Source organism: Nannobrachium achirus (genome assembly GCF_963921795.1).
Source record: "Nannobrachium achirus genome assembly, chromosome: 9".
NCBI classification, from domain to species: domain Eukaryota; kingdom Metazoa; phylum Chordata; class Actinopteri; order Myctophiformes; family Myctophidae; genus Nannobrachium; species Nannobrachium achirus.
Genome location: NC_137818.1, coordinates 59,641,755 through 59,654,613, shown reverse-complemented (window position 1 = coordinate 59,654,613; position 12,859 = coordinate 59,641,755).

The window sequence follows — 12,859 nt, the reverse complement described above, 5'->3', positions numbered from 1 at the left end:
AATTGTAAAAGCATCAGAGATGCTATTGGCTGCCAACGGTCACGTGCAACGCAGGGATACATGGGAGAATGTGGTCGGAGCCTCCCGAAATACAGCACACGAAGAAGAACACAGCCGGCTGGTATTAGTTTTTGTAACTAATACCCCCGCAACTTTATCATTTATTTTAAAATACATTGGACCACATTTCGACAAAACGAATATGATGGTGATTGAAAGGCATTCAATCACCATTATGATTAGAAAATGAAAGGGGAAAATGAATGGGATCCAATGGTGGGAAATTCTTTTTGCGATCGGCCGGGGCGCAACTAGCGGCCAATCATAGGAAGTTTTAGTTCCGTATTGGAGTCATTTTAAATCGGCAGAACTATGCCCCTGGGCATAACGCTATCCTCATGCTTAATCACTTTGATTGTTGTATTGCTTATTGCTTATTGTATTGCTTTGCTTGTTGTGGGTCGCTTTGGATTTGGAGCTTCCAGTTTGGGTATTGATGTTGATTAAGTCCCATGAGGAGGGGGCATAACGCTATCCTCATGCTTAATCACTTTGATTGTTGTATTGCTTATTGCTTATTGTATTGCTTTGCTTGTTGTGGGTCGCTTGGATTTGGAGCTTCCAGTCTGGGCATTGAGCTTCTGCTAAATGCCTAAACTTGAGCCAGGAGGTATGCGGTCAGCCTATAGGCTTGACTCAGGGAAAAGGACGCCCCTGCCTTGCACAGTCCCATGAGAAGTCTGCCATCCATAAGATGAACGATACTCTCATGATTAATTGGAAATGACGCAAGTTCGGGACTCATGACCCTGAGCTGGCCGCCTCCGGAGAGGGTGTATAGTGTATAATGGCCGAAACACCCTAAGACCTGGAGGAACACTACTGATGATGCGTCCTAGATTAAAAACTAACCCTAGCCCCCCCCCCCCCCTCCCTTGCATCCATCATTCACCACCAAGATGACACACACACACACACACACACACACACACACACACACACACACACACACACACACACACACACACACACACACTCTCTCACACGCATGTGCCTGCACAAAGGAAATTAACATCTTATCCTGTGTTTTGTAAAACCAAACTGTCATAAGTTAATATTAAAATTTAGAATATTCTTGGAATATGGAAAAAAGGACATTTGAAAATTCAAAAAATAGGCTAATATTAAAATTATTAATTTCGGACTAAAATTCCTTTTTTGGACATTTTAATTTGAAGTGTCAGTTTGAAACGGAAACCTGTGTCTATCTGAACCAATCTGAAGGGCGCAGCACTTCAGGCGATGGAATGTTAAAATCTGACTCACGTGTGTGCCTAATGTTTTGTTTGTAGTCTCATTTGTTACCGTTGTTGCTTAGAATGTTCATTACCAAGTTACTTATTAGTCTAACCCCCGGGGGTCAGCAACCCACGGCTCTAGAGCCGCATGCGGCTCTTTAGTACCACCCTAGTGGCTCCCTGGAGCTTTTTCAAAAGGGAAAATGATAGGGTGATTTTTTTTTGTTTTAACCGATTTAGTGCCATTCCCGAGAATACTCGTGAAAAATACTCGAGTACCCAGAGTGCCATTCCCGAGTATAATCGCGAAAAGTAATATATTACTGTAACGGCGGTTATATTACCGGATACAATGGCGGATGGTCCCGAGCCGATCTCCGTCGCTGATTTATGATCATCACGGATCCACAAGCACAAAATAGTAATCCCATAACATTGAGGCAGACGGGGGATCTCATCTTTAATGTCCATTATCTCCAAACAACACTTTCAAGTGGGAGGATGGCAATAGATGCTCGCTAATAAAACACATGTTGAAAAGCTCCGTTCCGCCATTACACAACACCACGTGTACGACCAGCGTCATGACGTCATGACGCGATGACGTCAGACCGGAAGTGTTAACGCTATGGACTTCTAGCCTTCAAAATAAGATAGTGGCCGTTAATGGAGCCAGCGAGAGGCACTCTGGACATTATAATCCGTTAATTTCTGGGGCTCAGAATGGGTTTTGTTAACACTTTGTAAGCCGAAATAGAATGGGGGTTGGTAGATTAGCCGTGAAATTTCTATTATTGTATTGTGATCGAGACATAATATTATGTTTATAAACATGAGCCCGCAGCCCCTCCATCTTGAACAGCGCCGTTGTTTTTTTTTCTTTTTTTTCCCAGGTCAGTAACTCACTGTGATTTTCTCGATCTCCGTTGGGATAAAGTGGTGGTTTTGGCCGATCATCGATCTCCCCGTGCGTTTTGCGTGCGCGATCCGTTCACGTAAATGTCCCCGCAAATAATCCATGTGTGACTCAAGAGCAGAACTGAAAATTTTCGCTAGCATAGCCCCTAGCATGGCTGCTGTAGAAGCACCAGGGTACAGACAGTAACCGAATGGGATAATGTGCCTTGGAAAAGGAAAGGCCAATGACATCACTTCTGCTTCATCTCAGCCCAGCCATGAGCTATCGATGCACGAGTGGTGACTAGGGAAGGTTAGACGATCGCCGATTTTCGGATGAAAATCATTTATTTCGGTAAATACGGGAAAGTACGGGAAAAGACGATTGGCTGCCCCTCCCCCCCCAGGAAGTTCGATATAGTACGGTTTTAACATTAAGGGGCTCCCCGTGGCTTGGAAAGGGTTAATATGGTTTCTGTGGGAGGACAAACATGACACAAACATTCTTAACGCTTTCCAATGCTGTAACATTTTGACAGTAGGCATTTTGACAGTAGGCTAATATAGCTAATATAGACTTAATATGTTGTCACTGTCGGGCAGAAACCTTGTATCTTCAAGTTTCAAATTTGTATGTTTTTTTTTCTCGCAAAGTAAAGCCCTGCTTCATCATACAATACTGACGCACAAAAGTAGTGAAAACAGCAGATCTACAAGCACACAACGCCTCGCGGTGCGAGGCGTTGTGTGCTTGTAGATCGGCTGTTTTCACGAGTTTAGTCCATTTTGTAAATGATAAATACAAAACGAAGTTTTGGACATACAAGGTTTCCACCTGACAACGACGATATACAAGGCTTTTATATTTTTTTGCGGCTCCAGACAGATTTGTTTTTAGTTTCTTTGGTCTAATATGGCTCTATCAACATTTTGGGTTGCCGACCCCTCTAACCTATGTTTTCAGATACATATTTTAATGTGCTGATGAAGGTCTAACAACTGAAAGGTCAAATAAGGAGCAATTATTTTTTTTGCAAGTTCCTGACAGTGGCAGATCCTTTTATTTGATTTGGTCTCTATCAGACCACTTTTTATATATATATATATATATATATATATACTGTATATATATTTTTTTTTTCTTTTTTTCTTTTCTTTTTTTTTTTCGTTTTTCTTTTTTTTTTTTTTTATAAGACAACACATACAGACACTGATGGGTATTTTCTAGGGGTGTAATGATATAGTAACTGAATCGAAAAATCGATTTTAATTTGCAATGATCTACTATATCGTTTGCAAAAGCAAAATATCTTACCATTTTGGCCTTTCCCGGGTTTCTATGGTTTATTTATTTTATTTTTTTACCTGCGGTCCTTGGGCTGGAATGGTTGATCAAGTGCAGCTAACTTACAGGCTGAACAGTGAACACTTCTGCAGGGCTCCAGACAAACCAACGTCCCATTTTAAACATATTTTTAATGAAGTATAATTATTATAATAATTATTGTTGTTGTTGTATAGCAGCTGATAAAATATCCTGGGCAATCATTTCTATTTTTATATTGTGATTTGTGGCTACTGGCTGGTTTGCCAGGCAGGCACTGCAGGCAAGACGATGTTTTCAAGTCAAGGACCCCTTAGCTAAAGGGAGATGAATCAGGACCCCCACTACCTATTGTATCAACATTCTGTTGCAAATTAAATCTTAATAGATGTTGTAGATAGCTCCATAGACTTGTTTGACAGCACTGTGTATTTATCAAACATTTAAAAGTCTCATCAGTTGGCTACTTCAGTGGTTCTCAACCTTTTCAGACTGCGCCCTAAATAATCATATTTTAGCTGGGGACCCCTCCACCCTATAAGCGTTCAGGCAACATTTTGTATAACACGGTTCTACTGAGAAAATAGCAGATAGGTCTACACGTGAGCATGTAGATCTGCTATTTTCACAATGTTTGCCTCTAATACTTGACAATTTTGCCAAAGTTTAATTTGTAATTTTAGAGCTATTAAAAAGTCCTTAAATTGTCACTTTAGAAATGTGCAGATACCCTCTATACACTTAAACCGTATGTTGGTTTGTTTACTGTCGAGTGAGAAAACAATGTTGCACATTAAATTAATCATGGCGACCCCTACAAAATAATTTGGGGACCCCCCTGGGGGTCCTGACCCACAAGTTGAGAACCACTGGGCTACTTGGATATTAGTAGAGTAGTAGTGTTGGTATTGTTGGTGCAAACCACCCTATCTCTTCTAAAGCCCTCCTCAGAATATCGGGATATTAGGGTTCAAGACAAGTGGATAGTAACCCATCCCATGAAATTATTGCACGTGGGCTTGTTCGTGCATGCGCTCGCGGGAGGCAAGAGCTGGATTGTGGTCATCTTTGTGAAATATCGCCCGGCGTTTACTCACGGAGCGAGTGTGTTTATCCACCGCGGGGGCGGCGCGATCCCCTGCCCAGCTGATCCCAGCGAGAAAGCATCGCAGCAACCGCCGTCAGGGCTCTCTCTCTCGCTCCATCGCCTGCATGTGTGTATGTGTAGAGGGGAGAGAGAGTGGAGGAGCAGAGCAGCTGCATTCACTGTGCTGAGAACTGTAGGCCTGTGGTGAAAACCTATTGCATCGGGGCCGCCAGTGCTCAAAATGTAACGAAGGCGGTTACCGTAATTATCAGCGGCCAACGTTTTTCTTTTTTTTTTCTTTTTAATTGTCGGCCTGGACCGGCCGTGAATGGACCAGCCGTTCGGGAGTTATCCCGCTTTTCCCAATGGCCAGCACATCCCTGGACCTGGATATCTTTGTCATGTAGACCTAGATATTTTTCTATGTGGATATCTGAAAAACCGGGATATATGAAATATCCAGCTCCGTCTGGCCTAGGCCTAAATCACTCTGGCCTACCGAACGTCTGTTTCTCTAACGCACGCAGAATCTGCCCCAACCCCCCCAACCACCTCGTGATGCACATGCCCCAGAAGCGAAGGAGGCGTCTACCTTTCTATGTCTACCGTCCTTTGTGCCCAACAGGTTCCCTGTCTCTTCGCTCCGCCTCTGTGTCTCGTCTTCAGGTTTTCTTAGGTCAACCCTCTCTTCCTCTTCCCCTGAGGGTTGCAAGTCAGGGCCTGGCGTGTGGTATTAAGTGGCGGTTTCAGATCTCAGATAGTTTTAGTCATTACATAACAACATTCCATTCAACAACTTAAAAAAAAAAAAAAAAAAAAACATGAGTATGTGTGGCAGATGTCTTTCGCTATCATTCTCAACTGAGAATGTGTTTCCTTGCATTGCAACATGTCTTCAGACGTCTTCTTCCTGCACGACAACACAGCCAGGTAAGACTTGAGTTTAATTCAAATAAAATGTATTTTCCCCAATTGATTCCTGATGGGGAGCCAAATGCATTTGGGTTAATATTCAATCTCAACCTTGGTTGTGTATCGTTGAAATTGTGAGTCAATTTGGGGGAGTTGAGTGATTTGTGATTACTTATTGATAAATGGTGTGAGGAATGTAAATGAGAGGTGGAATGTTTAAAAGCACACACACATACTCGCTCGCTCCCATGCATGCTCGCGCGCACACACACACACACACACACACACACACACACACACACACACACACACACACACACACACACACAAGCGTGCATGCACACATGAGCGCACCCCCCCCCCCCCCCCCCCCCACACACACACACACACACACACACACACACACACACACACACACACACATACACAGTACTGGTGCTTATTATCACTTCTGTTAAAGTATAAATTCCACTATATAAAAGTTATACTGTACATAAAACTCCTACTTACAAACCACCACATGGACTGGTTAGAGAAGAGAATGAAAAGTCTGATTGTTGTTTGTTGTTGATTGTTGGTTGTTTGCTTAAAGAGGTGGTGCCATAGTACTTTTTCTGCTTTTATGTCTGTGGAGTTAACATTACTCTAATAGACAACCGGGTGTCGATCCACGAGAAAAGGGGGGTAAAGAAAAGTGTCTTGGCTAATCAAAAAAAAAGAAAAAAAAAAAAAAGTAGAAAAAAGAAAAAGATGATGACAAACTAAAGTCAGGAGCCAGTTTACTTATTTATCACATTGTCACATATTGGAGGAGTGAACTCACCATACTTGCGTGCCTGTCTCAAGTTGTTTTCAATACAGCTGCAAGATTAATTAATGGGTGAGACACCGTGAGAGCCTGAGGGCACTTGACAGCACTGCACTAGGTGAAAAGTGAAACTGACTGATGGCAGCCAGCCAACCAACAGCCAGCTTTTCATTATAATATAATTTTAAATAATAATTATGATAGAGAAATAATTATTTGTCAAATGTTGTTCTTGGCGTTGCAAAACGTAGTAGAAATGCAGCTTAGTGAATTGGCCTTCTCTCGGGAGTCATGTGATTAAATGTATTTGTTAGATCTTTCTGATTCAATTACGATTGGCTATGACTGACTTCCAAAATGTGTGTACCCTGGGTATTTGACGAGGTCCGGTCGAGGCACTTTTCTAATGAGAGAACTTGTGAAATTCGTTTTAGTCTAGTGGAATTTCTGAAAAATGTGATTGTTAGAGGCATTTTGGGGTAAAAGTTGGGAACCAGTCTATTTTACACAATTCAAGGGCGCTGAATCTCTGAAAAAAGCAACATTTTGAGTTTTTGACCTTCTAATTTGCATAACAAAATAGCTGCCGAATTGTCAATTTTAAACTATTTCTTCAAGGGATATTTCACTTTCAAAAAACCTTTAGTAATTTTATCGTCTAATCAAGCTTTTGGGAACACCCAGGACAGTTTTTGAGTTGTTTTATTCAGTTTAGATTTATCATTTTAACCATGATAGATTTTATGAAAACACCTGTCCTTTTTTCTGGTGACTCCTGACTTGTTTTGTGTTTGTCTTGTGTTTTGTCAATAAAAAAATTCATTTATTTTTCTTAATTTCTTAATTGTATTTTATTTTTCTAATTTTCCCAAATAATTATAGTAAATAAACTAAAAAGGTTATCGAAAGAACACTGCCTGTTCGTGTATTAGAAGGGCATCAGGAGTCACCAGAAAAAAGGATGGGTGTTTTCATTGAATCTATCATGGTTAAAATGTTAACATTTTAACCATAATAGATTCAATCTATCATGGTTAAAATGGAGTTTGAAGTTACAATGGGTTTGTATAGGAAGGGGGCGTGATTGATAAAATAAATATCAAATATCTAAATCTAAACTGAATCAAGCAACTCAAAAACTGTTTTTTGAACGAGAAATATTGCTTGAATAAATAGTTCAAAATGTACAATTCGGCAGCCACTTCGTTATGCAAATTAGAAGGTCAAAAACTCAACATTTTGATTGGGAACCAGGTTTTTCAGATTCTGCACCCTTGAATTATGTAAAATGGCCTGGTTCCCCACTTTTACCCCCAAATGCCTCTAACCTGCTTATAGAAGGCCTTTTTTCAGAATTTCTCTGAAAGACTATTTTGGAATCACTGAATCAAGCAGAGTGGAGAAGTTGTGTCCTACAGATTTTCTTTCTTTTTTTAAATATTGTGATAAATATATTGGATTTGTTATCGTGATATTATTGCATTTTTATTTTTGGTAAAAGTTACATGCCTAGTATTGATGACATAATGTCCTAAAAGATTATAATACATGGTGTGGTAAATTACCTTTGTTTCGTTATTTTATGTTTTAGGACGATGGAGAGTATGATCGCAACTGCTGGAAACGGCCCTGACTCCAAGGATGAACATGCTGAACTCAAGAAATCCCTCAAGATCATGTCCTGCACCATTTACAGCCTGGTCTTTGTGCTCGGTGTGCTGGGGAACGGTGTTGTCATCTGGGTGACAGGCTTCAGAATGAAGAAAACAGTACACATTATTTGGTATCTCAACCTCGCTGTGGCCGACTTCCTCTTCACAGCGTTCCTGCCGCTGATCATCACAGAAACAGCTCTGGACAACCACTGGCCTTTTGGCAAGTTCATGTGCAAAATGAACCATATTATTCTCAACCTCAACATGTACGCCAGTGTCTACATTCTAATGGTCATCAGTGTTGACAGATGTGCAAGTGTCGTGTGGCCATTTTGGGTCAGAATCCACCGCACTGTCAAAAAGGCGTCTTGTGTGAGTCTGGGTGTCTGGGTTCTGGCCTTGGCTCTCAGCTCCCCTTGCTTCTTCTTTATGAACACAGTGGAGGGAGAGAACATCAAGTGCATAGCCACCTTTGCACTCAACGATACAAACAATCCATTGTGGACATTTCGATATAAGGTCATGGTCTTCTCTCAGTTCTTCATGGCCTTCGTGGTCCCTTTCACCATCATCGTCTCCTGCTATTCTGTCATGTTCTACCGGCTCAAGAGGACGCACTCGGGGGCCAGCCTCTCACGTCGCTGGTTCAAAATCATGGCAACTGTTATCACTGGATTTTTCCTGTGCTGGGCCCCCTTTCACATCATGGAACAGATTGCGTTGTGGGCAGAGGCCAGTGAGTATGTGATCGACATCGGGGAGCCCATAGCCATCTGCCTGGCATTTCTCAACAGCTGTCTGAACCCGCTGTTGTACGTTTTCATGGGTAAAGATTTCAAGGATGAAATTCACAAACTGTCTCTCCTAAAATTGCTGGAGAACACCTTCACTGATGAGCTGCCTCAGAGAAAGACTTCCACAAACCCAGCCATCACCAGTGAAGAGTCTGCCTTGTCTGAGATACATGTTTAGTGTTATCTTTGAATGCATTTTTTTTTCTTTTTTTTCTTTTCTTTTTGGTTCATTCTCTTTCACATGCTTCTTTAATGATTGTGTCTTTACCAGCTTGCTTGAAGACCTAATAGTTGGTCTATATTTACTTGCTGCGTAATTTGACAACACTTTTTAATCATTGCTCCCCCAAACTGTGGAATAAACCCCCTGTTGAACTTAAAACTACAGACTCACTCCCTAGCCTCCGCCGTAGACTGAAGACTCACCTCCACCTAAACCCATAGCACTTACTGTAGCATTCGCCTACCCTCGATTACCATACATGAAAGCTAGTTATCATTTTTACATTTTTACAAAAAGTTTTTACTGACTAGGTGCATTTGTTTTGTTGTTGTTGATGTATTTGACGTAGTATCTTGCTTATTGTATTGATGTATTATCTGCTTGTAAGTCGCTCTGGATTAAGAGCGTAGCTGCCTAAATTGTAATTGTAAAATGTAATTGCTGTCCTTTAAGCCAATGGGGAGTCTGCAAGTGTTTATTTTTCATAAAGGAGTGGCTTTGTGTGTCCCATGTGTGTCACCCACGTCCATATATGGTTATTTCAGTCCAGAACTAGAAGCAGTGCTCTTCCGAGCACAGGTCTCCACCAGGCCACACAAGTCGGCCTGTTATAGCGCCACCATGAGGCTGATTTGAAAAATGTGGGGCATAGGTTCTGAATTGGCATCCAGGGAGAGTGTGTGCTCAGTTTGGCAGCGATCGGGCCAACGGCGCCGGAGATTAGCTGGTAACAAACTTGGAGGACGGACGGACGGACGGACGCACGCACGGACAGGGGCGAAAATAGTCTCCCCCTGCCTTCGGCTGGTGGAGACAATAAACAGGTTTTATCTGTCCGTAAATGTGTCCCATGTGTGTCCCCCACGTCCATATATGATCATTTCAGTGAACAGGTTTTATCTGTACGTCGGTCCCGGTCTGATGATTGGATGATTAAAAATGTCAAATACTTTGAGGATTGGTCAAGCTTCACATGACAATTCGGCCCTCCAGATAAAATCATTAATTCATTCAGATTTTCTGAATTCTGAAGCTCTAGAAGTTAGAACACATACCGCTTCACTTCGAACCGAATGTGTATACAGAGTTCATAGCTCTAGAACACATAGAATAAAAGTTCACCGCTTCACTTCGAACCGAGGTTTGATTTTTAATATATATTTCATTTGCATTGTCCATTGCAAGAATTGGTATTATTTATGTTATGTATTACTAGATATACTAAATAAACAGAAAACAGAGGGTAAGGAGTGCATCTGTTGAGTCACCCTGAAGAAGGCATTGTGCCGCAACGCGTAGGTGCTTTTTTATATTTCTTGCTATGCATTAGCCCTAAAATAAAGGCTTTATAACTGTCCCTCAAGAGTGCCTTGGTCTAACTTTTTTTGCATACTAAATAAACATTTTCAGTTTGCAAAAGTACAGAAGGTTATTTTTAAAGTTCTGTGAAAATGGCTGCATTTCAACTCTAAACCACCATGTATCGCCCATGAGCGCTCGTTCTACTGCTACTAACCCGCAGATGGCATTACATTTATATTGGAGGTGAGTGAGAAAAGGAACAAATATTGATGGTTAAAAGTAAGACTGATGTTGTGTTCATATATAGTATGCATATGCAGTACAGACTTGGGTCTGGCACTGAGCCACTAGGGGGGTGTACTGTAGAGTGGTGTAGAGGGAAGGAAGTGAGGAGATAGGCGGGAGGAAGTATGTATGGTTGTTATATACATGTGAGAGAGAAGTAAACAGACCGTTCCCTGATTACCTGCGTCCTTGTGTTCTATCTTTGCACTAACATAACAACTGAATAAGGACATCACACAACAGTTTAATCCTACTGTTAATTTTATTTTCATAAACCAGGCGCATTTAATGTGGGGTGACGTCCGTCTTCCTTTACCGTCCGGGTTAGAACACACTAGCTGCAATAGTTCCCGGCCCGCCTTGTTTACAACATTTAGAGCACTTGATTTGTGTGTATTGTTTACATACAGTTGACATAATATATTTTCTTAAAAATTGGTTTTCTGATTAGTGTTTTTCTCTTCCTGGTTAATGACATCGCATTGGGACAGCCTAGGTAATCATAACGTTTAAAATGTAATGTAAAAATGAAAATAAATAAATAAGCACTTTTACTCAAAGAGTAGTTTATAAATAGGCTACTTTTTACTCGTACTAGTACTTTACTCTTACTTGAGTAGGATTTTTCAGTACTCTTTCCACCTTTTTTGGATTTTTTTGCATAGCAAGCTGCTCAAATAAAGTTCAGGGAACTCCGAGCGCGGAGCCCTTTAACGCCAAGATGAACTGTATTCCATGTGATGTATGTGTTAAATGGTTAAATCTACTTTGATGTGAGTGTTCCTGACTAAACTAAGAGAAAGGTTATACATTATAAGATATTGGTATATATTTCTGCTACACAGGCCATAGTAAAAGTGAATAAATTAGGGTAGGGGAGAGCAGGGTAAACTGAGACACCAGGTAAACTGAGGGCGCATTCACACTGCGGTCTCGGGAACGTTCTCGAGGCTACTTGGCAGATGTTTTGACAGTGTGAAGCCTGCGGTTTTCCTCAGAAACGGATCAACGCAACCAGCCTCGAAACCACCTCCGGAGGTAGTCTCGAGGCTGCTTGATGCGTCCTTGTGAACGGTGAGCTGCAGTGTGAAGCAACCGTCCACAAAAACGGTAGTGATGTTGAACGTGACCTCATATAAAGTCGACAAGTCAGACGTCGCCACAAATAAACACTAGGTAACAGTTGTCAACATGGCCATGAAATCAGCGACATTGGTCTAACAGAGAGATTGCTTGCTTGCTGGAGATTTGGGCAGACGCTGACATCCAAACGCAATTAGACAATACACACAAAAATGCAGACATATTTTCGGTATTCAGTGAGTGTATGCGTGTGCGTGGATTTAACAGAACAATCGAACAATGCCGTGCTAAAGTCAAGTGGCTCAAACTACACTATCATAAAGTTAAGGATGCCCTGCTAAAAACTGTGAGCTCCACAGATGAAAAAGATACATTTATTTATTTAACCCTAACACCCTAGAATCACAACCCATCTCCCGTCGAATAAATCCGAGTCCGTCAACACCGCCAACTTCTTCATCATCATCATCATCATCATCATCAGCAGCAGCAGCAGCATCTCCGACTCCACTCTCCAGCCGAAGACAGCACGGGCACGTCCCGTTTTGGTGTCGTAGCGATAAGGCGAAATACAAGTGTACCAACGCTTTTTCGCCTTGTTTCTTTTTCTTTGAGGAAGCCACTGATTTGCACTCACTAGCAAACTTGTTCTAATAATGTGCAGTGCATGCAGTGTGCCTGCTTGATGTGCTTGTTACCTTAATGTGAATATTAAGCCACACTGGCTTGTGAAAGTGTTTCAATTGCAGTCTACGTTGATTATTAAATAATAAAAATAATAACGTGCGCTGCGCTGGACTTCTGACACAGTTACTCGCTCATCATTCTGCAAGTTTCTGCGCCTGGAAAATAGCAGATCTACAAGCTCACAACACGTCGCGGATGCGAGGCATTGTGAGCTTGTAGATCAGCGAACGTCACTCGACACCTACTATACAGGTCTATTGATATGCAAATAGGCTTGTTTCTCAGTTGTCGAGGTGTGAACTTCGGGGGGTGCGAGACCCCGGCTCAGAAAAGGTTTGGTCGTCGGGGGGCGCGCAACCGTTTTCAGAAACAGTTCTAATCAAACGGATTGCAGTGTGAATCCGCCCTCGAGACACCCCCTGTATCTAGGCATTGGAACACATTTGTGGTCATGTGACCATTATATTTTCAAGACCCTTGAATTTCCCACTTGCCATGAAGGAG